This window comes from Oncorhynchus kisutch, unplaced genomic scaffold (genome assembly GCF_002021735.2).
Source record: "Oncorhynchus kisutch isolate 150728-3 unplaced genomic scaffold, Okis_V2 scaffold1351, whole genome shotgun sequence".
NCBI classification, from domain to species: Eukaryota; Metazoa; Chordata; class Actinopteri; order Salmoniformes; family Salmonidae; genus Oncorhynchus; species Oncorhynchus kisutch.
Window position 1 is genome coordinate 1 of NW_022263296.1, and position 25,671 is coordinate 25,671.

At 40.8% G+C, this 25,671-nt stretch overlaps 29 non-coding genes across 29 annotated transcripts; all 29 read right to left on the reverse strand.

Moving 5' to 3' along the window:
- Window positions 1–1,691: 1,691 nt before the first annotated feature.
- trnav-cac (transfer RNA valine (anticodon CAC)) lies at window positions 1,692–1,764 on the reverse strand. Its single transcript has one exon. It is a non-coding gene; the product is annotated as a tRNA-Val (tRNA).
- Window positions 1,765–2,355: 591 nt separating this feature from the next.
- On the reverse strand, window positions 2,356–2,428 carry trnav-cac (transfer RNA valine (anticodon CAC)). Its single transcript has one exon. It is a non-coding gene; the product is annotated as a tRNA-Val (tRNA).
- Window positions 2,429–2,940: 512 nt separating this feature from the next.
- On the reverse strand, window positions 2,941–3,013 carry trnav-aac (transfer RNA valine (anticodon AAC)). The gene has a single exon. It is a non-coding gene; the product is annotated as a tRNA-Val (tRNA).
- Window positions 3,014–3,776: 763 nt separating this feature from the next.
- trnav-cac (transfer RNA valine (anticodon CAC)) lies at window positions 3,777–3,849 on the reverse strand. Its single transcript has one exon. It is a non-coding gene; the product is annotated as a tRNA-Val (tRNA).
- A 762-nt stretch (window positions 3,850–4,611) lies between these two features.
- Window positions 4,612–4,684, reverse strand: trnav-cac (transfer RNA valine (anticodon CAC)). The gene has a single exon. It is a non-coding gene; the product is annotated as a tRNA-Val (tRNA).
- A 765-nt stretch (window positions 4,685–5,449) lies between these two features.
- On the reverse strand, window positions 5,450–5,522 carry trnav-cac (transfer RNA valine (anticodon CAC)). The gene has a single exon. It is a non-coding gene; the product is annotated as a tRNA-Val (tRNA).
- A 586-nt stretch (window positions 5,523–6,108) lies between these two features.
- trnav-cac (transfer RNA valine (anticodon CAC)) lies at window positions 6,109–6,181 on the reverse strand. The gene has a single exon. It is a non-coding gene; the product is annotated as a tRNA-Val (tRNA).
- A 1,348-nt stretch (window positions 6,182–7,529) lies between these two features.
- Window positions 7,530–7,602, reverse strand: trnav-aac (transfer RNA valine (anticodon AAC)). Its single transcript has one exon. It is a non-coding gene; the product is annotated as a tRNA-Val (tRNA).
- Window positions 7,603–8,363: 761 nt separating this feature from the next.
- On the reverse strand, window positions 8,364–8,436 carry trnav-cac (transfer RNA valine (anticodon CAC)). The gene has a single exon. It is a non-coding gene; the product is annotated as a tRNA-Val (tRNA).
- A 587-nt stretch (window positions 8,437–9,023) lies between these two features.
- Window positions 9,024–9,096, reverse strand: trnav-cac (transfer RNA valine (anticodon CAC)). The gene has a single exon. It is a non-coding gene; the product is annotated as a tRNA-Val (tRNA).
- A 513-nt stretch (window positions 9,097–9,609) lies between these two features.
- Window positions 9,610–9,682, reverse strand: trnav-aac (transfer RNA valine (anticodon AAC)). Its single transcript has one exon. It is a non-coding gene; the product is annotated as a tRNA-Val (tRNA).
- Window positions 9,683–10,444: 762 nt separating this feature from the next.
- On the reverse strand, window positions 10,445–10,517 carry trnav-cac (transfer RNA valine (anticodon CAC)). Its single transcript has one exon. It is a non-coding gene; the product is annotated as a tRNA-Val (tRNA).
- A 1,174-nt stretch (window positions 10,518–11,691) lies between these two features.
- On the reverse strand, window positions 11,692–11,764 carry trnav-aac (transfer RNA valine (anticodon AAC)). The gene has a single exon. It is a non-coding gene; the product is annotated as a tRNA-Val (tRNA).
- A 762-nt stretch (window positions 11,765–12,526) lies between these two features.
- On the reverse strand, window positions 12,527–12,599 carry trnav-cac (transfer RNA valine (anticodon CAC)). The gene has a single exon. It is a non-coding gene; the product is annotated as a tRNA-Val (tRNA).
- A 588-nt stretch (window positions 12,600–13,187) lies between these two features.
- trnav-cac (transfer RNA valine (anticodon CAC)) lies at window positions 13,188–13,260 on the reverse strand. The gene has a single exon. It is a non-coding gene; the product is annotated as a tRNA-Val (tRNA).
- Window positions 13,261–13,773: 513 nt separating this feature from the next.
- trnav-aac (transfer RNA valine (anticodon AAC)) lies at window positions 13,774–13,846 on the reverse strand. Its single transcript has one exon. It is a non-coding gene; the product is annotated as a tRNA-Val (tRNA).
- Window positions 13,847–14,608: 762 nt separating this feature from the next.
- Window positions 14,609–14,681, reverse strand: trnav-cac (transfer RNA valine (anticodon CAC)). Its single transcript has one exon. It is a non-coding gene; the product is annotated as a tRNA-Val (tRNA).
- A 588-nt stretch (window positions 14,682–15,269) lies between these two features.
- Window positions 15,270–15,342, reverse strand: trnav-cac (transfer RNA valine (anticodon CAC)). The gene has a single exon. It is a non-coding gene; the product is annotated as a tRNA-Val (tRNA).
- Window positions 15,343–15,856: 514 nt separating this feature from the next.
- Window positions 15,857–15,929, reverse strand: trnav-aac (transfer RNA valine (anticodon AAC)). The gene has a single exon. It is a non-coding gene; the product is annotated as a tRNA-Val (tRNA).
- Window positions 15,930–16,691: 762 nt separating this feature from the next.
- trnav-cac (transfer RNA valine (anticodon CAC)) lies at window positions 16,692–16,764 on the reverse strand. The gene has a single exon. It is a non-coding gene; the product is annotated as a tRNA-Val (tRNA).
- Window positions 16,765–17,352: 588 nt separating this feature from the next.
- On the reverse strand, window positions 17,353–17,425 carry trnav-cac (transfer RNA valine (anticodon CAC)). Its single transcript has one exon. It is a non-coding gene; the product is annotated as a tRNA-Val (tRNA).
- Window positions 17,426–17,937: 512 nt separating this feature from the next.
- On the reverse strand, window positions 17,938–18,010 carry trnav-aac (transfer RNA valine (anticodon AAC)). The gene has a single exon. It is a non-coding gene; the product is annotated as a tRNA-Val (tRNA).
- A 762-nt stretch (window positions 18,011–18,772) lies between these two features.
- Window positions 18,773–18,845, reverse strand: trnav-cac (transfer RNA valine (anticodon CAC)). The gene has a single exon. It is a non-coding gene; the product is annotated as a tRNA-Val (tRNA).
- A 588-nt stretch (window positions 18,846–19,433) lies between these two features.
- Window positions 19,434–19,506, reverse strand: trnav-cac (transfer RNA valine (anticodon CAC)). Its single transcript has one exon. It is a non-coding gene; the product is annotated as a tRNA-Val (tRNA).
- Window positions 19,507–20,019: 513 nt separating this feature from the next.
- Window positions 20,020–20,092, reverse strand: trnav-aac (transfer RNA valine (anticodon AAC)). Its single transcript has one exon. It is a non-coding gene; the product is annotated as a tRNA-Val (tRNA).
- A 762-nt stretch (window positions 20,093–20,854) lies between these two features.
- On the reverse strand, window positions 20,855–20,927 carry trnav-cac (transfer RNA valine (anticodon CAC)). Its single transcript has one exon. It is a non-coding gene; the product is annotated as a tRNA-Val (tRNA).
- Window positions 20,928–21,514: 587 nt separating this feature from the next.
- trnav-cac (transfer RNA valine (anticodon CAC)) lies at window positions 21,515–21,587 on the reverse strand. The gene has a single exon. It is a non-coding gene; the product is annotated as a tRNA-Val (tRNA).
- A 513-nt stretch (window positions 21,588–22,100) lies between these two features.
- Window positions 22,101–22,173, reverse strand: trnav-aac (transfer RNA valine (anticodon AAC)). The gene has a single exon. It is a non-coding gene; the product is annotated as a tRNA-Val (tRNA).
- A 761-nt stretch (window positions 22,174–22,934) lies between these two features.
- On the reverse strand, window positions 22,935–23,007 carry trnav-cac (transfer RNA valine (anticodon CAC)). The gene has a single exon. It is a non-coding gene; the product is annotated as a tRNA-Val (tRNA).
- Window positions 23,008–25,671: the final 2,664 nt, after the last annotated feature.

A 25,671-nucleotide genomic window follows, 5' to 3' on the forward strand; every position in this document is an offset into this window, starting at 1 on the left:
GACCTGAGCTCAATTTTCCAGCCTCATAGCAAAGGGTCTGAAAACGTATGTATACGTTTTTTTTTAAAATATTTTTTTTTCATTAATAAAAAACTATATGTTATGCTGTTGTCATAAGGGGGTGGGGTATTGTGTATAGTACCCATTAACAACTAGCGGTCACATCAAGCAGCTGTAATGACAGAAAAAATCTAGGTAGACTGCAAGGTTTAGACAAAACTCAACTGTTTCAAACCAAATGCTAGCCTCTGGGCATTGGGAAATATTGAATATTACAAAATGTTTCCGCACGGTTTCGAACGGGGACCTTTCGCGTGTGAGGCGAAGTGATAACCACTACACTACGGAAACCTAATTGTGGAAAACTAAGGGTGTGACTGACTTTCGCGTGTGAGGCGAACGTGATAACCACTACACTACTGAAACTACAATACAAAAAGAGGAAGTCGTGGAAAATATTAGGAATGCCCACAAGTCTACCTCACATAATATCCCAAATTGAGTACCACAGAAAGAGCCATAATACCCATTAAAAACTAGCGGTCAACAGGAAAATGGTTCCAATCGTTTTTCCACCATTCATATTCCCCACGGGGGATTTTAAAAACACTTGAAATAAGGGCTGTGTTTCTTGTCAGCTTACCCTGGCATGGTAAACTATTTGAATCATTATGGACCTCAGACCACACGTAGCAGGAATGTATTCAGAGCGCCCAGCTAGCCACACATGCAGAGTGCGTTACGCGAAAAAAGGTATGTCTGAATAGCAAATATTGAGAAGTGCGAAGGAAAAGCATGAATTCCGAAATTGGGACCGAGTCCTAAGTGAATAGGCTTACTGTCCAATTTTTTTAAATATGTTTCCGCCCGGTCTCGAACGGGGACCTTTCGCGTGTTAAGCGAACGTGATAACCACTACACTACAGAAACCTAATGAGTGGAATTCAAAGGGTGTGACTGACTTTGGCTGGGTGGGACATTTATCGCTCTCAGAACCTAATGAAATCAGAAATTACTTAGTCCATTAATTAAGCAATAAGGCTTGAGAAGCCGGGAATTATTGTGTGCCGCCGGCTCTTGGAAGAGGCTTGGTGGTTCAAAACTTCTTCCATTTAAGAGTGATGGAAGCCACTGTGTTCTTGGGTACCTTCAATGCTGCAGAAATGACCATCATTTGAATTTACCACAGGTGGACTCCATCTAAGTTAAAGAAATATCTAAGGATGATCAATGGAAACAGGATGGACCTGAGCTCAATTTCCAGCCTCATAGCAAAGGGTCTGAAAACGTATGTAAATAAGTTTTTTTTTAAATATTTTTTTCATTAATAAAAACTATATGTTATCGCTTTGTCATTAGGGGTATTGTGTATAGTACCCATTAAAAACTAGCGGTCACATCAAGCAGCTGTAATGACAGAAAATAATCTACATTTTAGTTTGTTTTTATCTTGGATTATATTGCCATTTATTTGGATATATCCATTACATGACCCTGATAAATGAATTTGGCTGGCTCAGAGAAGCTGTCAGTCTGGTCACATTCATACAGATCGCACGGAGGAGGTCCCCCAAAAAACGGCAACATTGATCCACAGGTCGGAGAGGTAGACAGCAAGGTTTAGACAAACCTCAACTGTTTCAAACCAAATGTTAGCCTCTGGGCATTGGGAAATATTGAATATTACAAAATGCTTCCGCCCGGTTTCGAACCGGGGACCTTTCGCGTGTGAGGCGAACGTGATAACCACTACACTACGGAAACCTAATGAGTTTAATTCAAAGGGTGTGGCTGACTTTGGCTGGGTGGGACGTTTATCGCTCTCAGAACCTAATGAAATCAGAAATTACTTAGTCCATTAATTAAGCAATAAGGCTTGAGAAGCCGGGAATTATTGTGTGCCGCCGGCTCTTGGAAGAGGCTTGGTGGTTCAAAACTTCTTCCATTTTAAGAGTGATGGAAGCCACTGTGTTCTTGGGTACCTTCAATGCTGCAGAAATGACCAATCATTGTGAATTTACCCACAGGTGGACTCCAATCAAGTTGAAGAAACATCTAAGGATGATCAATGGAAACAGGATGAACCTGAGCTCAATTTCCAGCCTCATAGCAAAGGGTCTGAAAACGTATGTATATAAGTTTTTTTTTAAATATTTTTTTCATTAATAAAAACTATATGTTATCGCTTTGTCATTATGGGGTATTGTGTATAGTACCCATTCAAAACTAGCGGTCACATCAAGCAGCTGTAATGACAGAAAATAATCTCGGTAGACTGCAAGGTTTAGACAAAACTCAACTGTTTCAAACCAAATGCTAGCCTCTGGGCATTGGGAAATATTGAATATTACAAAATGTTTCCGCACGGTTTCGAACCGGGGACCTTTCGCGTGTGAGGCGAACGTGATAACCACTACACTACGGAAACCTAATGTGTGGAAAACTAAGGGTGTGACTGACTTTCGCGTGTGAGGCGAACGTGATAACCACTACACTACTGAAACTACAATACAAAAAGAGGAAGTCGTGGATAATATTAGGAATGCCCACAAGTCTACCTCACATAATATCCCAAATTGAGTACCACAGAAAGAGCCATAATACCCATTAAAAACTAGCGGTCAAACAGGAAAATGGTTCCAATCGTTTTTCCACCATTCATATTCCCCACGGGGGATTTTAAAAACACTTGAAATAAGGGCTGTGTTTCTTGTCAGCTTACCCTGGCATGGTAAACTATTTGAATCATTATGGACCTCAGACCACACGTAGCAGGAATGTATTCAGAGCGCCCAAGCTAGCCACACATGCAGAGTGCGTTACGCGACTAAAAAAGGTATGTCTGAATAGCAAATATTGAGAAGTGCGAAGGAAAAGCATGAATTCCGAATTGGGACCGAGTCCTAAGTGAATAGGCTTACTGTCCAATTTTTTAAAATATGTTTCCGCCCGGTCTCGAACCGGGGACCTTTCGCGTGTTAAGCGAACGTGATAACCACTACACTACAGAAACCTAATGAGAGGAATTCAAAGGGTGTGACTGACTTTGGCTGGGTGGGACATTTATCGCTCTCAGAACCTAATGAAATCAGAAATTACTTAGTCCATTAATTAAGCAATAAGGCTTGAGAAGCCGGGAATTATTGTGTGCCGCCGGCTCTTGGAAGAGGCTTGGTGGTTCAAAACTTCTTCCATTTAAGAGTGATGGAAGCCACTGTGTTCTTGGGTACCTTCAATGCTGCAGAAATGACCAATCATTTGAATTTACCACAGGTGGACTCCAATCAAGTTAAAGAAATATCTAAGGATGATCAATGGAAACAGGATGGACCTGAGCTCAATTTCCAGCCTCATAGCAAAGGGTCTGAAAACGTATGTAAATAAGTTTTTTTTAAATATTTTTTTCATTAATAAAAACTATATGTTATCGCTTTGTCATTATGGGGTATTGTGTATAGTACCCATTAAAAACTAGCGGTCACATCAAGCAGCTGTAATGACAGAAAACAATCTACATTTTAGTTTGTTTTACCTTGGATTATATTGCCGTTTATTTGGATATATCCATTACAATGACCCTGATAAATGAATTTTGCCTGGCTCAGAGAAGCTGTCAGTCTGGTCACATTCATACAGATCGCACGGAGGAGGTCCCCCAAAAAACGGCAACATTGATCCACAGGTCGGAGAGGTAGACAGCAAGGTTTAGACAAACCTCAACTGTTTCAAACCAAATGTTAGCCTCTGGGCATTGGGAAATATTGAATATTACAAAATGCTTCCGCCCGGTTTCGAACCGGGGACCTTTCGCGTGTGAGGCGAACGTGATAACCACTACACTACGGAAACCTAATGAGTTTAATTCAAAGGGTGTGGCTGACTTTGGCCGGGTGGGACGTTTATCGCTCTCAGAACCTAATGAAATCAGAAATTACTTAGTCCATTAATTAAGCAATAAGGCTTGAGAAGCCGGGAATTATTGTGTGCCGCCGGCTCTTGGAAGAGGCTTGGTGGTTCAAAACTTCTTCCATTTAAGAGTGATGGAAGCCACTGTGTTCTTGGGTACCTTCAATGCTGCAGAAATGACCAATCATTTGAATTTACCACAGGTGGACTCCAATCAAGTTAAAGAAATATCTAAGGATGATCAATGGAAACAGGATGGACCTGAGCTCAATTTCCAGCCTCATAGCAAAGGGTCTGAAAACGTATGTAAATAAGTTTTTTTTTAAATATTTTTTTCATTAATAAAAACTATATGTTATCGCTTTGTCATTATGGGGTATTGTGTATAGTACCCATTAAAAACTAGCGGTCACATCAAGCAGCTGTAATGACAGAAAACAATCAACATTTTTGTTTGTTTTACCTTGGATTATATTGCCATTTATTTGGATATATCCATTACAATGACCCTGATAAATGAATTTGCCTGGCTCAGAGAAGCTGTCAGTCTGGTCACATTCATACAGATCGCACGGAGGAGGTCCCCCAAAAAACGGCAACATTGATCCACAGGTCGGAGAGGTAGACAGCAAGGTTTAGACAAACCTCAACTGTTTCAAACCAATGTTAGCCTCTGGGCATTGGGAAATATTGAATATTACAAAATGCTTCCGCCCGGTTTCGAACCGGGGACCTTTCGCGTGTGAGGCGAACGTGATAACCACTACACTACGGAAACCTAATGAGTGGAATTTAAAGGGTGTGGCTGACTTTGGCTGGGTGGGACGTTTATCGCTCTCAGAACCTAATGAAATCAGAAATTACTTAGTCCATTAATTAAGCAATAAGGCTTGAGAAGCCGGGAATTATTGTGTGCCGCCGGCTCTTGGAAGAGGCTTGGTGGTTCAAAACTTCTTCCATTTAAGAGTGATGGAAGCCACTGTGTTCTTGGGTACCTTCAATGCTTGCAGAAAATGACCAATCATTTGAATTTACCCACAGGTGGACTTCCAATCAAGTTAAAGAAATATCTAAGGATGATCAATGGGAAACAGGATGGACCTGAGCTCAATTTCCAGCCCATAGCAAAGGGTCTGAAAACGTATGTAAATAAGTTTTTTTAAATATTTTTTTCATTAATAAAAACTATATGTTATCGCTTTGTCATTATGGGTATTGTGTATAGTACCCATTAAAAACCTAGCGGTCACATCAAGCAGCTGTAATGACAGAAAACAATCAACATTTTTGTTTGTTTTACCTTGGATTATATTGCCATTTATTTGGATATATCCATTACAATGACCCTGATAAATGAATTTTCCTGGCTCAGAGAAGCTGTCAGTCTGGTCACATTCATACAGATCGCACGGAGGAGGTCCCCCAAAAACGGCAACATTGATCCACAGGTCGGAGAGGTAGACAGCAAGGTTTAGACAAACCTCAACTGTTTCAAACCCAAATGTTAGCCTCTGGGCATTGGGAAATATTGAATATTACAAAATGCTTCCGCCCGGTTTCGAACCGGGGACCTTTCGCGTGTGAGGCGAACGTGATAACCACTACACTACGGAACCTAATGAGTGGAATTTAAAGGTTGTGGCTGACTTTACCTGGGTGGGACGTTTATCGCTCTCAGAACCTAATGAAATCAGAAATTACTTAGTCCATTAATTAAGCAATAAGGCTTGAGAAGCCGGGAATTATTGTGTGCCGCCGGCTCTTGGAAGAGGCTTGGTGGTTCAAAACTTCTTCCATTAAGAGTGATGGAAGCCACTGTGTTCTTGGGTACCTTCAATGCTGCAGAAATGACCAATCATTTGAATTTACCACAGGTGGACTCCAATCAAGTTGAAAAAACATCTAAGGATGATCAATGGAAACAGGATGAACCTGAGCTCAATTTCCAGCCTCATAGCAAAGGGTCTGAAAACGTATGTATATACGTTTTTTTTTAAATATTTTTTTCATTAATAAAAACTATATGTTATCGCTTTGTCATTATGGGGTATTGTGTATAGTACCCATTAACAACTAGCGGTCACATCAAGCAGCTGTAATGACAGAAAATAATCTAGGTAGACTGCAAGGTTTAGACAAAACTCAACTGTTTCAAACCAAATGCTAGCCTCTGGGCATTGGGAAATATTGAATATTGCAAAATGTTTCCGCACGGTTTCGAACCGGGGACCTTTCGCGTGTGAGGCGAATGTGATAACCACTACACTACGGAAACCTAATTTGTGGAAAACTAAGGGTGTGACTGACTTTCGCGTGTGAGGCGAACGTGATAACCGCTACACTACTGAAACTACAATACAAAAAGAGGAAGTCGTGGAAAATATTAGGAATGCCCCACAAGTCTACCTCACATAATATCCCAAATTGAGTACCACAGAAAGAGCCATAATACCCATTAAAAACTAGCGGTCTAACAGGAAAATGGTTCCAATCGTTTTTCCACCATTCATATTCCCCCACTGGGATTTTAAAAACACTTGAAATAGGGGCTGTGTTTCTTGTCAGCTTACCCTGGCATGGTAAACTATTTGAATCATTATGGACCTCAGACCACACGTAGCAGGAATGTATTCAGAGCGCCCAAGCTAGCCACACATGCAGAGTGCGTTAAGCGACTAAAAAGGTATGTCTGAATAGCAAATATTGAGAAATGCGAAGGAAAAGCATGAATTCAGAAAATTGGGACCGAGTCCTAAGTGAATAGGCTTACTGTCCAATTTTTTAAAATATGTTTCCGCCCGGTCTCGAACCGGGGACCTTCACGTGTTAAGCGAATGTGATAACCACTACACTACAGAAACCTAATGAGTGGAATTCAAAGGGTGTGACTGACTTTGGCTGGGTGGGACATTTATCGCTCTCAGAACCTAATGAAATCAGAAATTACTTAGTCCATTAATTAAGCAATAAGGCTTGAGAAGCCGGGAATTATTGTGTGCCGCCGGCTCTTGGAAGAGGCTTGGTGGTTCAAAACTTCTTCCATTTAAGAGTGATGGAAGCCACTGTGTTCTTGGGTACCTTCAATGCTGCAGAAATGACCAATCATTTGAATTTACCACAGGTGGACTCCAATCAAGTTAAAGAAATATCTAAGGATGATCAATGGAAACAGGATGGACCTGAGCTCAATTTCCAGCCCCATAGCAAAGGGTCTGAAAACGTATGTAAATAAGTTTTTTTTTAAATATTTTTTTCATTAATAAAAACTATATGTTATCGCTTTGTCATTATGGGGTATTGTGTATAGTACCCATTAAAAACTAGCGGTCACATCAAGCAGCTGTAATGACAGAAACAATCAACATTTTTGTTTGTTTTACCTTGGATTATATTGCCATTTATTTGGATATATCCATTACAATGACCCTGATAAATGAATTTTCCTGGCTCAGAGAAGCTGTCAGTCTGGTCACATTCATACAGATCGCACGGAGGAGGTCCCCCAAAAAACGGCAACATTGATCCACAGGTCGGAGAGGTAGACAGCAAGGTTTAGACAAACCTCAACTGTTTCAAACCAAATGTTAGCCTCTGGGCATTGGGAAATATTGAATATTACAAAATGCTTCCGCCCGGTTTCGAACCGGGGACCTTTCACGTGTTAAGCGAATGTGATAACCACTACACTACAGAAACCTAATGAGTGGAATTCAAAGGGTGTGACTGACTTTGGCTGGGTGGGACATTTATCGCTCTCAGAACCTAATGAAATCAGAAATTACTTAGTCCATTAATTAAGCAATAAGGCTTGAGAAGCCGGGAATTATTGTGTGCCGCCGGCTCTTGGAAGAGGCTTGGTGGTTCAAAACTTCTTCCATTTAAGAGTGATGGAAGCCACTGTGTTCTTGGGTACCTTCAATGCTGCAGAAATGACCAATCATTTGAATTTACCACAGGTGGACTCCAATCAAGTTAAAGAAATATCTAAGGATGATCAATGGAAACAGGATGGACCTGAGCTCAATTTCCAGCCCCATAGCAAAGGGTCTGAAAACGTATGTAAATAAGTTTTTTTTAAATATTTTTTTCATTAATAAAAACTATATGTTATCGCTTTGTCATTATGGGGTATTGTGTATAGTACCCATTAAAAACTAGCGGTCACATCAAGCAGCTGTAATGACAGAAAACAATCAACATTTTGTTTGTTTTACCTTGGATTATATTGCCATTTATTTGGATATATCCATTACAATGACCCTGATAAATGAATTTTCCTGGCTCAGAGAAGCTGTCAGTCTGGTCACATTCATACAGATCGCACGGAGGAGGTCCCCCAAAAAACGGCAACATTGATCCACAGGTCGGAGAGGTAGACAGCAAGGTTTAGACAAACCTCAACTGTTTCAAACCAAATGTTAGCCTCTGGGCATTGGGAAATATTGAATATTACAAAATGCTTCCGCCCGGTTTCGAACCGGGGACCTTTCGCGTGTGAGGCGAACGTGATAACCACTACACTACGGAAACCTAATGAGTGGAATTTAAAGGTTGTGGCTGACTTTACCTGGGTGGGACGTTTATCGCTCTCAGAACCTAATGAAATCAGAAATTACTTAGTCCATTAATTAAGCAATAAGGCTTGAGAAGCCGGGAATTATTGTGTGCCGCCGGCTCTTGGAAGAGGCTTGGTGGTTCAAAACTTCTTCCATTTAAGAGTGATGGAAGCCACTGTGTTCTTGGGTACCTTCAATGCTGCAGAAATGACCAATCATTTGAATTTACCACAGGTGGACTCCAATCAAGTTGAAAAAACATCTAAGGATGATCAATGGAAACAGGATGAACCTGAGCTCAATTTCCAGCCTCATAGCAAAGGGTCTGAAAACGTATGTATATACGTTTTTTTTAAATATTTTTTTCATTAATAAAAACTATATGTTATCGCTTTGTCATTATGGGGTATTGTGTATAGTACCCATTAACAACTAGCGGTCACATCAAGCAGCTGTAATGACAGAAAATAATCTAGGTAGACTGCAAGGTTTAGACAAAACTCAACTGTTTCAAACCAAATGCTAGCCTCTGGGCATTGGGAAATATTGAATATTGCAAAATGTTTCCGCACGGTTTCGAACCGGGGACCTTTCGCGTGTGAGGCGAATGTGATAACCACTACACTACGGAAACCTAATTTGTGGAAAACTAAGGGTGTGACTGACTTTCGCGTGTGAGGCGAACGTGATAACCGCTACACTACTGAAACTACAATACAAAAAGAGGAAGTCGTGGAAAATATTAGGAATGCCCACAAGTCTACCTCACATAATATCCCAAATTGAGTACCACAGAAAGAGCCATAATACCCATTAAAAACTAGCGGTCTAACAGGAAAATGGTTCCAATCGTTTTTCCACCATTCATATTCCCCACTGGGGATTTTAAAAACACTTGAAATAGGGGCTGTGTTTCTTGTCAGCTTACCCTGGCATGGTAAACTATTTGAATCATTATGGACCTCAGACCACACGTAGCAGGAATGTATTCAGAGCGCCCAAGCTAGCCACACATGCAGAGTGCGTTAAGCGACTAAAAAAGGTATGTCTGAATAGCAAATATTGAGAAATGCGAAGGAAAAGCATGAATTCAGAAATTGGGACCGAGTCCTAAGTGAATAGGCTTACTGTCCAATTTTTTTAAATATGTTTCCGCCCGGTCTCGAACCGGGGACCTTTCACGTGTTAAGCGAATGTGATAACCACTACACTACAGAAACCTAATGAGTGGAATTCAAAGGGTGTGACTGACTTTGGCTGGGTGGGACATTTATCGCTCTCAGAACCTAATGAAATCAGAAATTACTTAGTCCATTAATTAAGCAATAAGGCTTGAGAAGCCGGGAATTATTGTGTGCCGCCGGCTCTTGGAAGAGGCTTGGTGGTTCAAAACTTCTTCCATTTAAGAGTGATGGAAGCCACTGTGTTCTTGGGTACCTTCAATGCTGCAGAAATGACCAATCATTTGAATTTACCACAGGTGGACTCCAATCAAGTTAAAGAAATATCTAAGGATGATCAATGGAAACAGGATGGACCTGAGCTCAATTTCCAGCCCCATAGCAAAGGGTCTGAAAACGTATGTAAATAAGTTTTTTTTAAATATTTTTTTCATTAATAAAAACTATATGTTATCGCTTTGTCATTATGGGGTATTGTGTATAGTACCCATTAAAAACTAGCGGTCACATCAAGCAGCTGTAATGACAGAAAACAATCAACATTTTTGTTTGTTTTACCTTGGATTATATTGCCATTTATTTGGATATATCCATTACAATGACCCTGATAAATGAATTTTCCTGGCTCAGAGAAGCTGTCAGTCTGGTCACATTCATACAGATCGCACGGAGGAGGTCCCCCAAAAAACGGCAACATTGATCCACAGGTCGGAGAGGTAGACAGCAAGGTTTAGACAAACCTCAACTGTTTCAAACCAAATGTTAGCCTCTGGGCATTGGGAAATATTGAATATTACAAAATGCTTCCGCCCGGTTTCGAACCGGGGACCTTTCGCGTGTGAGGCGAACGTGATAACCACTACACTACGGAAACCTAATGAGTGGAATTTAAAGGGTGTGGCTGACTTTGGCTGGGTGGGACGTTTATCGCTCTCAGAACCTAATGAAATCAGAAATTACTTAGTCCATTAATTAAGCAATAAGGCTTGAGAAGCCGGGAATTATTGTGTGCCGCCGGCTCTTGGAAGAGGCTTGGTGGTTCAAAACTTCTTCCATTTAAGAGTGATGGAAGCCACTGTGTTCTTGGGTACCTTCAATGCTGCAGAAATGACCAATCATTTGAATTTACCACAGGTGGACTCCAATCAAGTTGAAGAAACATCTAAGGATGATCAATGGAAACAGGATGAACCTGAGCTCAATTTCCAGCCTCATAGCAAAGGGTCTGAAAACGTATGTATATAAGTTTTTTTTAAAATATTTTTTTCATTAATAAAAACTATATGTTATCGCTTTGTCATTATGGGGTATTGTGTATAGTACCCATTAACAACTAGCGGTCACAGCAAGCAGCTGTAATGACAGAAAATAATCTAGGTAGACTGCAAGGTTTAGACAAAACTCAACTGTTTCAAACCAAATGCTAGCCTCTGGGCATTGGGAAATATTGAATATTACAAAATGTTTCCGCACGGTTTCGAACCGGGGACCTTTCACGTGTGAGGCGAATGTGATAACCACTACACTACGGAAACCTAATTTTTGGAAAACTAAGGGTGTGACTGACTTTCGCGTGTGAGGCGAACGTGATAACCGCTACACTACTGAAACTACAATACAAAAAGAGTAAGTCGTGGAAAATATTAGGAATGCCCACAAGTCTACCTCACATAATATCCCAAATTGAGTACCACAGAAAGAGCCATAATACCCATTAAAAACTAGCGGTCGAACAGGAAAATGGTTCCAATCGTTTTTCCACCATTCATATTCCCCACTGGGGATTTTAAAAACACTTGAAATAGGGGCTGTGTTTCTTGTCAGCTTACCCTGGCATGGTAAACTATTTGAATCATTATGGACCTCAGACCACACGTAGCAGGAATGTATTCAGAGCGCCCAAGCTAGCCACACATGCAGAGTGCGTTAAGCGACTAAAAAAGGTATGTCTGAATAGCAAATATTGAGAAATGCGAAGGAAAAGCATGAATTCCGAAATTGGGACCGAGTCCTAAGTGAATAGGCTTACTGTCCAATTTTTTAAAATATGTTTCCGCCCGGTCTCGAACCGGGGACCTTTCACGTGTTAAGCGAACGTGATAACCACTACACTACAGAAACCTAATGAGTGGAATTCAAAGGGTGTGACTGACTTTGGCTGGGTGGGACATTTATCGCTCTCAGAACCTAATGAAATCAGAAATTACTTAGTCCATTAATTAAGCAATAAGGCTTGAGAAGCCGGGAATTATTGTGTGCCGCCGGCTCTTGGAAGAGGCTTGGTGGTTCAAAACTTCTTCCATTTAAGAGTGATGGAAGCCACTGTGTTCTTGGGTACCTTCAATGCTGCAGAAATGACCAATCATTTGAATTTACCACAGGTGGACTCCAATCAAGTTAAAGAAATATCTAAGGATGATCAATGGAAACAGGATGGACCTGAGCTCAATTTCCAGCCCCATAGCAAAGGGTCTGAAAACGTATGTAAATAAGTTTTTTTTAAATATTTTTTTCATTAATAAAAACTATATGTTATCGCTTTGTCATTATGGGGTATTGTGTATAGTACCCATTAAAAACTAGCGGTCACATCAAGCAGCTGTAATGACAGAAAACAATCAACATTTTTGTTTGTTTTACCTTGGATTATATTGCCATTTATTTGGATATATCCATTACAATGACCCTGATAAATGAATTTTCCTGGCTCAGAGAAGCTGTCAGTCTGGTCACATTCATACAGATCGCACGGAGGAGGTCCCCCAAAAAACGGCAACATTGATCCACAGGTCGGAGAGGTAGACAGCAAGGTTTAGACAAACCTCAACTGTTTCAAACCAAATGTTAGCCTCTGGGCATTGGGAAATATTGAATATTACAAAATGCTTCCGCCCGGTTTCGAACCGGGGACCTTTCGCGTGTGAGGCGAACGTGATAACCACTACACTACGGAAACCTAATGAGTGGAATTTAAAGGGTGTGGCTGACTTTGGCTGGGTGGGACGTTTATCGCTCTCAGAACCTAATGAAATCAGAAATTACTTAGTCCATTAATTAAGCAATAAGGCTTGAGAAGCCGGGAATTATTGTGTGCCGCCGGCTCTTGGAAGAGGCTTGGTGGTTCAAAACTTCTTCCATTTAAGAGTGATGGAAGCCACTGTGTTCTTGGGTACCTTCAATGCTGCAGAAATGACCAATCATTTGAATTTACCACAGGTGGACTCCAATCAAGTTGAAGAAACATCTAAGGATGATCAATGGAAACAGGATGAACCTGAGCTCAATTTCCAGCCTCATAGCAAAGGGTCTGAAAACGTATGTATATAAGTTTTTTTTAAAATATTTTTTTCATTAATAAAAACTATATGTTATCGCTTTGTCATTATGGGGTATTGTGTATAGTACCCATTAACAACTAGCGGTCACAGCAAGCAGCTGTAATGACAGAAAATAATCTAGGTAGACTGCAAGGTTTAGACAAAACTCAACTGTTTCAAACCAAATGCTAGCCTCTGGGCATTGGGAAATATTGAATATTACAAAATGTTTCCGCACGGTTTCGAACCGGGGACCTTTCGCGTGTGAGGCGAATGTGATAACCACTACACTACGGAAACCTAATTTGTGGAAAACTAAGGGTGTGACTGACTTTCGCGTGTGAGGCGAACGTGATAACCGCTACACTACTGAAACTACAATACAAAAAGAGGAAGTCGTGGAAAATATTAGGAATGCCCACAAGTCTACCTCACATAATATCCCAAATTGAGTACCACAGAAAGAGCCATAATACCCATTAAAAACTAGCGGTCGAACAGGAAAATGGTTCCAATCGTTTTTCCACCATTCATATTCCCCACTGGGGATTTTAAAAACACTTGAAATAGGGGCTGTGTTTCTTGTCAGCTTACCCTGGCATGGTAAACTATTTGAATCATTATGGACCTCAGACCACACGTAGCAGGAATGTATTCAGAGCGCCCAAGCTAGCCACACATGCAGAGTGCGTTACGCGACTAAAAAAGGTATGTCTGAATAGCAAATATTGAGAAATGCGAAGGAAAAGCATGAATTCCGAAATTGGGACCGAGTCCTAAGTGAATAGGCTTACTGTCCAATTTTTTAAAATATGTTTCCGCCCGGTCTCGAACCGGGGACCTTTCACGTGTTAAGCGAACGTGATAACCACTACACTACAGAAACCTAATGAGTGGAATTCAAAGGGTGTGACTGACTTTGGCTGGGTGGGACATTTATCGCTCTCAGAACCTAATGAAATCAGAAATTACTTAGTCCATTAATTAAGCAATAAGGCTTGAGAAGCCGGGAATTATTGTGTGCCGCCGGCTCTTGGAAGAGGCTTGGTGGTTCAAAACTTCTTCCATTTAAGAGTGATGGAAGCCACTGTGTTCTTGGGTACCTTCAATGCTGCAGAAATGACCAATCATTTGAATTTACCACAGGTGGACTCCAATCAAGTTAAAGAAATATCTAAGGATGATCAATGGAAACAGGATGGACCTGAGCTCAATTTCCAGCCCCATAGCAAAGGGTCTGAAAACGTATGTAAATAAGTTTTTTTTAAATATTTTTTTCATTAATAAAAACTATATGTTATCGCTTTGTCATTATGGGGTATTGTGTATAGTACCCATTAAAAACTAGCGGTCACATCAAGCAGCTGTAATGACAGAAAACAATCAACATTTTTGTTTGTTTTACCTTGGATTATATTGCCATTTATTTGGATATATCCATTACAATGACCCTGATAAATGAATTTTCCTGGCTCAGAGAAGCTGTCAGTCTGGTCACATTCATACAGATCGCACGGAGGAGGTCCCCCAAAAAACGGCAACATTGATCCACAGGTCGGAGAGGTAGACAGCAAGGTTTAGACAAACCTCAACTGTTTCAAACCAAATGTTAGCCTCTGGGCATTGGGAAATATTGAATATTACAAAATGCTTCCGCCCGGTTTCGAACCGGGGACCTTTCGCGTGTGAGGCGAACGTGATAACCACTACACTACGGAAACCTAATGAGTGGAATTTAAAGGGTGTGGCTGACTTTGGCTGGGTGGGACGTTTATCGCTCTCAGAACCTAATGAAATCAGAAATTACTTAGTCCATTAATTAAGCAATAAGGCTTGAGAAGCCGGGAATTATTGTGTGCCGCCGGCTCTTGGAAGAGGCTTGGTGGTTCAAAACTTCTTCCATTTAAGAGTGATGGAAGCCACTGTGTTCTTGGGTACCTTCAATGCTGCAGAAATGACCAATCATTTGAATTTACCACAGGTGGACTCCAATCAAGTTGAAAAAACATCTAAGGATGATCAATGGAAACAGGATGAACCTGAGCTCAATTTCCAGCCTCATAGCAAAGGGTCTGAAAACGTATGTATATACGTTTTTTTTTAAATATTTTTTTCATTAATAAAAACTATATGTTATCGCTTTGTCATTATGGGGTATTGTGTATAGTACCCATTAACAACTAGCGGTCACATCAAGCAGCTGTAATGACAGAAAATAATCTAGGTAGACTGCAAGGTTTAGACAAAACTCAACTGTTTCAAACCAAATGCTAGCCTCTGGGCATTGGGAAATATTGAATATTGCAAAATGTTTCCGCACGGTTTCGAACCGGGGACCTTTCGCGTGTGAGGCGAATGTGATAACCACTACACTACGGAAACCTAATTTGTGGAAAACTAAGGGTGTGACTGACTTTCGCGTGTGAGGCGAACGTGATAACCGCTACACTACTGAAACTACAATACAAAAAGAGGAAGTCGTGGAAAATATTAGGAATGCCCACAAGTCTACCTCACATAATATCCCAAATTGAGTACCACAGAAAGAGCCATAATACCCATTAAAAACTAGCGGTCTAACAGGAAAATGGTTCCAATCGTTTTTCCACCATTCATATTCCCCACTGGGGATTTTAAAAACACTTGAAATAGGGGCTGTGTTTCTTGTCAGCTTACCCTGGCATGGTAAACTATTTGAATCATTATGGACCTCAGACCACACGTAGCAGGAATGTATTCAGAGCGCCCAAGCTAGCCACACATGCAGAGTGCGTTACGCGAGTAAAAAAGGTATGTCTGAATAGCAAATATTGAGAAATGCGAAGGAAAAGCATGAATTCAGAAAATTGGGACCGAGTCCTAAGTGAATAGGCTTACTGTCCAATTTTTTAAAATATGTTTCCGCCCGGTCTCGAACCGGGGACCTTTCACGTGTTAAGCGAATGTGATAACCACTACACTACAGAAACCTAATGAGTGGAATTCAAAGGGTGTGACTGACTTTGGCTGGGTGGGACATTTATCGCTCTCAGAACCTAATGAAATCAGAAATTACTTAGTCCATTAATTAAGCAATAAGGCTTGAGAAGCCGGGAATTATTGTGTGCCGCCGGCTCTTGGAAGAGGCTTGGTGGTTCAAAACTTCTTCCATTTAAGAGTGATGGAAGCCACTGTGTTCTTGGGTACCTTCAATGCTGCAGAAATGACCAATCATTTGAATTTACCACAGGTGGACTCCAATCAAGTTAAAGAAATATCTAAGGATGATCAATGGAAACAGGATGGACCTGAGCTCAATTTCCAGCCCCATAGCAAAGGGTCTGAAAACGTATGTAAATAAGTTTTTTTTAAATATTTTTTTCATTAATAAAAACTATATGTTATCGCTTTGTCATTATGGGGTATTGTGTATAGTACCCATTAAAAACTAGCGGTCACATCAAGCAGCTGTAATGACAGAAAACAATCAACATTTTTGTTTGTTTTACCTTGGATTATATTGCCATTTATTTGGATATATCCATTACAATGACCCTGATAAATGAATTTTCCTGGCTCAGAGAAGCTGTCAGTCTGGTCACATTCATACAGATCGCACGGAGGAGGTCCCCCAAAAAACGGCAACATTGATCCACAGGTCGGAGAGGTAGACAGCAAGGTTTAGACAAACCTCAACTGTTTCAAACCAAATGTTAGCCTCTGGGCATTGGGAAATATTGAATATTACAAAATGCTTCCGCCCGGTTTCGAACCGGGGACCTTTCGCGTGTGAGGCGAACGTGATAACCACTACACTACGGAAACCTAATGAGTGGAATTTAAAGGGTGTGGCTGACTTTGGCTGGGTGGGACGTTTATCGCTCTCAGAACCTAATGAAATCAGAAATTACTTAGTCCATTAATTAAGCAATAAGGCTTGAGAAGCCGGGAATTATTGTGTGCCGCCGGCTCTTGGAAGAGGCTTGGTGGTTCAAAACTTCTTCCATTTAAGAGTGATGGAAGCCACTGTGTTCTTGGGTACCTTCAATGCTGCAGAAATGACCAATCATTTGAATTTACCACAGGTGGACTCCAATCAAGTTGAAGAAACATCTAAGGATGATCAATGGAAACAGGATGAACCTGAGCTCAATTTCCAGCCTCATAGCAAAGGGTCTGAAAACGTATGTATATACGTTTTTTTTTAAATATTTTTTTCATTAATAAAAACTATATGTTATCGCTTTGTCATTATGGGGTATTGTGTATAGTACCCATTAACAACTAGCGGTCACATCAAGCAGCTGTAATGACAGAAAATAATCTAGGTAGACTGCAAGGTTTAGACAAAACTCAACTGTTTCAAACCAAATGCTAGCCTCTGGGCATTGGGAAATATTGAATATTGCAAAATGTTTCCGCACGGTTTCGAACCGGGGACCTTTCGCGTGTGAGGCGAATGTGATAACCACTACACTACGGAAACCTAATTTGTGGAAAACTAAGGGTGTGACTGACTTTCGCGTGTGAGGCGAACGTGATAACCGCTACACTACTGAAACTACAATACAAAAAGAGGAAGTCGTGGAAAATATTAGGAATGCCCACAAGTCTACCTCACATAATATCCCAAATTGAGTACCACAGAAAGAGCCATAATACCCATTAAAAACTAGCGGTCTAACAGGAAAATGGTTCCAATCGTTTTTCCACCATTCATATTCCCCACTGGGGATTTTAAAAACACTTGAAATAGGGGCTGTGTTTCTTGTCAGCTTACCCTGGCATGGTAAACTATTTGAATCATTATGGACCTCAGACCACACGTAGCAGGAATGTATTCAGAGCGCCCAAGCTAGCCACACATGCAGAGTGCGTTACGCGAGTAAAAAAGGTATGTCTGAATAGCAAATATTGAGAAATGCGAAGGAAAAGCATGAATTCCGAAATTGGGACCGAGTCCTAAGTGAATAGGCTTACTGTCCAATTTTTTAAATATGTTTCCGCCCGGTCTCGAACCGGGGACCTTTCACGTGTTAAGCGAACGTGATAACCACTACACTACAGAAACCTAATGAGTGGAATTCAAAGGGTGTGACTGACTTTGGCTGGGTGGGACATTTATCGCTCTCAGAACCTAATGAAATCAGAAATTACTTAGTCCATTAATTAAGCAATAAGGCTTGAGAAGCCGGGAATTATTGTGTGCCGCCGGCTCTTGGAAGAGGCTTGGTGGTTCAAAACTTCTTCCATTTAAGAGTGATGGAAGCCACTGTGTTCTTGGGTACCTTCAATGCTGCAGAAATGACCAATCATTTGAATTTACCACAGGTGGACTCCAATCAAGTTAAAGAAATATCTAAGGATGATCAATGGAAACAGGATGGACCTGAGCTCAATTTCCAGCCCCATAGCAAAGGGTCTGAAAACGTATGTAAATAAGTTTTTTTTAAATATTTTTTTCATTAATAAAAACTATATGTTATCGCTTTGTCATTATGGGGTATTGTGTATAGTACCCATTAAAAACTAGCGGTCACATCAAGCAGCTGTAATGACAGAAAACAATCAACATTTTTGTTTGTTTTACCTTGGATTATATTGCCATTTATTTGGATATATCCATTACAATGACCCTGATAAATGAATTTTCCTGGCTCAGAGAAGCTGTCAGTCTGGTCACATTCATACAGATCGCACGGAGGAGGTCCCCCAAAAAACGGCAACATTGATCCACAGGTCGGAGAGGTAGACAGCAAGGTTTAGACAAACCTCAACTGTTTCAAACCAAATGTTAGCCTCTGGGCATTGGGAAATATTGAATATTACAAAATGCTTCCGCCCGGTTTCGAACCGGGGACCTTTCGCGTGTGAGGCGAACGTGATAACCACTACACTACGGAAACCTAATGAGTGGAATTTAAAGGGTGTGGCTGACTTTGGCTGGGTGGGACGTTTATCGCTCTCAGAACCTAATGAAATCAGAAATTACTTAGTCCATTAATTAAGCAATAAGGCTTGAGAAGCCGGGAATTATTGTGTGCCGCCGGCTCTTGGAAGAGGCTTGGTGGTTCAAAACTTCTTCCATTTAAGAGTGATGGAAGCCACTGTGTTCTTGGGTACCTTCAATGCTGCAGAAATGACCAATCATTTGAATTTACCACAGGTGGACTCCAATCAAGTTGAAAAAACATCTAAGGATGATCAATGGAAACAGGATGAACCTGAGCTCAATTTCCAGCCTCATAGCAAAGGGTCTGAAAACGTATGTATATACGTTTTTTTTTAAATATTTTTTTCATTAATAAAAACTATATGTTATCGCTTTGTCATTATGGGGTATTGTGTATAGTACCCATTAACAACTAGCGGTCACATCAAGCAGCTGTAATGACAGAAAATAATCTAGGTAGACTGCAAGGTTTAGACAAAACTCAACTGTTTCAAACCAAATGCTAGCCTCTGGGCATTGGGAAATATTGAATATTACAAAATGTTTCCGCACGGTTTCGAACCGGGGACCTTTCGCGTGTGAGGCGAATGTGATAACCACTACACTACGGAAACCTAATTTGTGGAAAACTAAGGGTGTGACTGACTTTCGCGTGTGAGGCGAACGTGATAACCGCTACACTACTGAAACTACAATACAAAAAGAGGAAGTCGTGGAAAATATTAGGAATGCCCACAAGTCTACCTCACATAATATCCCAAATTGAGTACCACAGAAAGAGCCATAATACCCATTAAAAACTAGCGGTCTAACAGGAAAATGGTTCCAATCGTTTTTCCACCATTCATATTCCCCACTGGGGATGTTAAAAACACTTGAAATAGGGGCTGTGTTTCTTGTCAGCTTACCCTGGCATGGTAAACTATTTGAATCATTATGGACCTCAGACCACACGTAGCAGGAATGTATTCAGAGCGCCCAAGCTAGCCACACATGCAGAGTGCGTTACGCGACTAAAAAAGGTATGTCTGAATAGCAAATATTGAGAAATGCGAAGGAAAAGCATGAATTCCGAAATTGGGACTGAGTCCTAAGTGAATAGGCTTACTGTCCAATTTTTTAAAATATGTTTCCGCCCGGTCTCGAACCGGGGACCTTTCACGTGTTAAGCGAACGTGATAACCACTACACTACAGAAACCTAATGAGTGGAATTCAAAGGGTGTGACTGACTTTGGCTGGGTGGGACATTTATCGCTCTCAGAACCTAATGAAATCAGAAATGACTTAGTCCATTAATTAAGCAATAAGGCTTGAGAAGCCGGGAATTATTGTGTGCCGCCGGCTCTTGGAAGAGGCTTGGTGGTTCAAAACTTCTTCCATTTAAGAGTGATGGAAGCCACTGTGTTCTTGGGTACCTTCAATGCTGCAGAAATGACCAATCATTTGAATTTACCACAGGTGGACTCCAATCAAGTTAAAGAAATATCTAAGGATGATCAATGGAAACAGGATGGACCTGAGCTCAATTTCCAGCCCCATAGCAAAGGGTCTGAAAACGTATGTAAATAAGTTTTTTTTAAATATTTTTTTCATTAATAAAAACTATATGTTATCGCTTTGTCATTATGGGGTATTGTGTATAGTACCCATTAAAAACTAGCGGTCACATCAAGCAGCTGTAATGACAGAAAACAATCAACATTTTTGTTTGTTTTACCTTGGATTATATTGCCATTTATTTGGATATATCCATTACAATGACCCTGATAAATGAATTTTCCTGGCTCAGAGAAGCTGTCAGTCTGGTCACATTCATACAGATCGCACGGAGGAGGTCCCCCAAAAAACGGCAACATTGATCCACAGGTCGGAGAGGTAGACAGCAAGGTTTAGACAAACCTCAACTGTTTCAAACCAAATGTTAGCCTCTGGGCATTGGGAAATATTGAATATTACAAAATGCTTCCGCCCGGTTTCGAACCGGGGACCTTTCGCGTGTGAGGCGAACGTGATAACCACTACACTACGGAAACCTAATGAGTGGAATTTAAAGGGTGTGGCTGACTTTGGCTGGGTGGGACGTTTATCGCTCTCAGAACCTAATGAAATCAGAAATTACTTAGTCCATTAATTAAGCAATAAGGCTTGAGAAGCCGGGAATTATTGTGTGCCGCCGGCTCTTGGAAGAGGCTTGGTGGTTCAAAACTTCTTCCATTTAAGAGTGATGGAAGCCACTGTGTTCTTGGGTACCTTCAATGCTGCAGAAATGACCAATCATTTGAATTTACCACAGGTGGACTCCAATCAAGTTGAAAAAACATCTAAGGATGATCAATGGAAACAGGATGAACCTGAGCTCAATTTCCAGCCTCATAGCAAAGGGTCTGAAAACGTATGTATATACTTTTTTTTTAAATATTTTTTTCATTAATAAAAACTATATGTTATCGCTTTGTCATTATGGGGTATTGTGTATAGTACCCATTAACAACTAGCGGTCACATCAAGCAGCTGTAATGACAGAAAATAATCTAGGTAGACTGCAAGGTTTAGACAAAACTCAACTGTTTCAAACCAAATGCTAGCCTCTGGGCATTGGGAAATATTGAATATTACAAAATGTTTCCGCACGGTTTCGAACCGGGGACCTTTCGCGTGTGAGGCGAATGTGATAACCACTACACTACGGAAACCTAATTTGTGGAAAACTAAGGGTGTGACTGACTTTCGCGTGTGAGGCGAACGTGATAACCGCTACACTACTGAAACTACAATACAAAAAGAGGAAGTCGTGGAAAATATTAGGAATGCCCACAAGTCTACCTCACATAATATCCCAAATTGAGTACCACAGAAAGAGCCATAATACCCATTAAAAACTAGCGGTCTAACAGGAAAATGGTTCCAATCGTTTTTCCACCATTCATATTCCCCACTGGGGATGTTAAAAACACTTGAAATAGGGGCTGTGTTTCTTGTCAGCTTACCCTGGCATGGTAAACTATTTGAATCATTATGGACCTCAGACCACACGTAGCAGGAATGTATTCAGAGCGCCCAAGCTAGCCACACATGCAGAGTGCGTTACGCGACTAAAAAAGGTATGTCTGAATAGCAAATATTGAGAAATGCGAAGGAAAAGCATGAATTCCGAAATTGGGACCGAGTCCTAAGTGAATAGGCTTACTGTCCAATTTTTTAAAATATGTTTCCGCCCGGTCTCGAACCGGGGACCTTTCACGTGTTAAGCGAACGTGATAACCACTACACTACAGAAACCTAATGAGTGGAATTCAAAGGGTGTGACTGACTTTGGCTGGGTGGGACATTTATCGCTCTCAGAACCTAATGAAATCAGAAATGACTTAGTCCATTAATTAAGCAATAAGGCTTGAGAAGCCGGGAATTATTGTGTGCCGCCGGCTCTTGGAAGAGGCTTGGTGGTTCAAAACTTCTTCCATTTAAGAGTGATGGAAGCCACTGTGTTCTTGGGTACCTTCAATGCTGCAGAAATGACCAATCATTTGAATTTACCACAGGTGGACTCCAATCAAGTTAAAGAAATATCTAAGGATGATCAATGGAAACAGGATGGACCTGAGCTCAATTTCCAGCCCCATAGCAAAGGGTCTGAAAACGTATGTAAATAAGTTTTTTTTAAATATTTTTTTCATTAATAAAAACTATATGTTATCGCTTTGTCATTATGGGGTATTGTGTATAGTACCCATTAAAAACTAGCGGTCACATCAAGCAGCTGTAATGACAGAAAACAATCAACATTTTTGTTTGTTTTACCTTGGATTATATTGCCATTTATTTGGATATATCCATTACAATGACCCTGATAAATGAATTTTCCTGGCTCAGAGAAGCTGTCAGTCTGGTCACATTCATACAGATCGCACGGAGGAGGTCCCCCAAAAACGGCAACATTGATCCACAGGTCGGAGAGGTAGACAGCAAGGTTTAGACAAACCTCAACTGTTTCAAACCAAATGTTAGCCTCTGGGCATTGGGAAATATTGAATATTACAGAATGCTTCCGCCCGGTTTCGAACCGGGGACCTTTCGCGTGTGAGGCAAACGTGATAACCACTACACTACGGAAACCTAATGAGTGGAATTTAAAGGGTGTGGCTGACTTTGGCTGGGTGGGACGTTTATCGCTCTCAGAACCTAATGAAATCAGAAATGACTTAGTCCATTAATTAAGCAATAAGGCTTGAGAAGCCGGGAATTATTGTGTGCCGCCGGCTCTTGGAAGAGGCTTGGTGGTTCAAAACTTCTTCCATTTAAGAGTGATGGAAGCCACTGTGTTCTTGGGTACCTTCAATGCTGCAGAAATGACCAATCATTTGAATTTACCACAGGTGGACTCCAATCAAGTTGAAAAAACATCTAAGGATGATCAATGGAAACAGGATGAACCTGAGCTCAATTTCCAGCCTCATAGCAAAGGGTCTGAAAACGTATGTATATACGTTTTTTTTAAAATATTTTTTTCATTAATAAAAACTATATGTTATCGCTTTGTCATTATGGGGTATTGTGTATAGTACCCATTAACAACTAGCGGTCACATCAAGCAGCTGTAATGACAGAAAATAATCTAGGTAGACTGCAAGGTTTAGACAAAACTCAACTGTTTCAAACCAAATGCTAGCCTCTGGGCATTGGGAAATATTGAATATTACAAAATGTTTCCGCACGGTCTCAAACTGGGGACCTTTCGCGCGTTAGGCGAACGTGATAACCACTACACTACGGAAACCTAATGTGTGGAAAACTAAGGGTGTGACTGACTTTCGCGTGTGAGGCGAACGTGATAACCACTACACTACTGAAACTACAATACAAAAAGAGGAGGTCGTGGAAAATATTAGGAATGTCCACAAGTCTACCTCACATAATATCCCAAATTGAGTACCACAGAAAGAGCCATAATGCCCATTAAAAACTAGCGGTCAAACAGGAAAATGGTTCCAATCGTTTTTCCACCATTCATATTCCCCACGGGGGATTTTAAAAACACTTGAAATAAGGGCTGTGTTTCTTGTCAGCTTACCCTGGCATGGTAAACTATTTGAATCATTATGTATCTCAGACCACACGTAGCAGGAATGTATTCAGAGCGCCCAAGCTAGCCACACATGCAGAGTGCGTTACGCGACTAAAAAAGGTATGTCTGAATAGCAAATATTGAGAAGTGCGAAGGAAAAGCATGAATTCCGAAATTGGGACCGAGTCCTAAGTGAATAGGCTTACTGTCCAATTTTTTTAAATATGTTTCCGCCCGGTCTCGAACCGGGGACCTTTCACGTGTTAAGCAAACATGATAACCACTACACTACGGAAACCTAATGAGTGGAATTCAAAGGGTGTGACTGACTTTGGCTGGGTGGGACATTTATCGCTCTCAGAACCTAATGAAATCAGAAATTACTTAGTCCATTAATTAAGCAATAAGGCTTGAGAAGCCGGGAATTATTGTGTGCCGCCGGCTCTTGGAAGAGGCTTGGTGGTTCAAAACATCTTCCATTTAAGAGTGATGGAAGCCAGTGTGTTCTTGGGTACCTTCAATGCTGCAGAAATGACCAATCATTTGAATTTACCACAGGTGGACTCCAATCAAGTTAAAGAAATATCTAAGGATGATCAATGGAAACAGGATGGACCTGAGCTCAATTTCCAGCCTCATAGCAAAGGGTCTGAAAACGTATCTAAATATGTTTTTTTTAAAATATTTTTTTCATTAATTAAAACTATATGTTATCGCTTTGTCATTATGGGGTATTGTGTATAGTACCCATTAAAAACTAACGGTCACATCAAGCAGCTGTAATGACAGAAAATAATCTAGGTAGACTGCAAGGTTTAGACAAAACTCAACTGTTTCAAACCAAATGCTAGCCTCTGGGCATTGGGAAATATTGAATATTACAAAATGTTTCCGCACGGTTTCGAACCGGGGACCTTTCGCGTGTGAGGCGAATGTGATAACCACTACACTACAGAAATCTAATGTGTGGAAAACTAAGGGTGTGACTGACTTTCGCGTGTGAGGCGAACGTGATAACCACTACACTACTGAAACTACAATACAAAAAGAGGAAGTCGTGGAAAATATTAGGAATGCCCACAAGTCTACCTCACATAATATCCCAAATTGAGTACCACAGAAAGAGCCATAATACCCATTAAAAACTAGCGGTCAAACAGGAAAATGGTTCCAATCGTTTTTCCACCATTCATATTCCCCACGGGGGATTTTAAAAACACTTGAAATAAGGGCTGTGTTTCTTGTCAGCTTACCCTGGCATGGTAAACTATTTGAATCATTATGGACCTCAGACCACACGTAGCAGGAATGTATTCAGAGCGCCCAAGCTAGCCACACATGCAGAGTGCGTTACGCGACTAAAAAAGGTATGTCTGAATAGCAAATATTGAGAAGTGTGAAGGAAAAGCATGAATTCCGAAATTGGGACCGAGTCCTAAGTGAATAGGCTTACTGTCCAATTTTTTAAAATATGTTTCCGCCCGGTCTCGAAACGGGGACCTTTCGCGTGTTAATCGAACGTGATAACCACTACACTACAGAAACCTAATGAGTGGAATTCAAAGGGTGTGACTGACTTTGGCTGGGTGGGACATTTATCGCTCTCAGAACCTAATGAAATCAGAAATGACTTAGTCCATTAATTAAGCAATAAGGCTTGAGAAGCCGGGAATTATTGTGTGCCGCCGGCTCTTGGAAGAGGCTTGGTGGTTCAA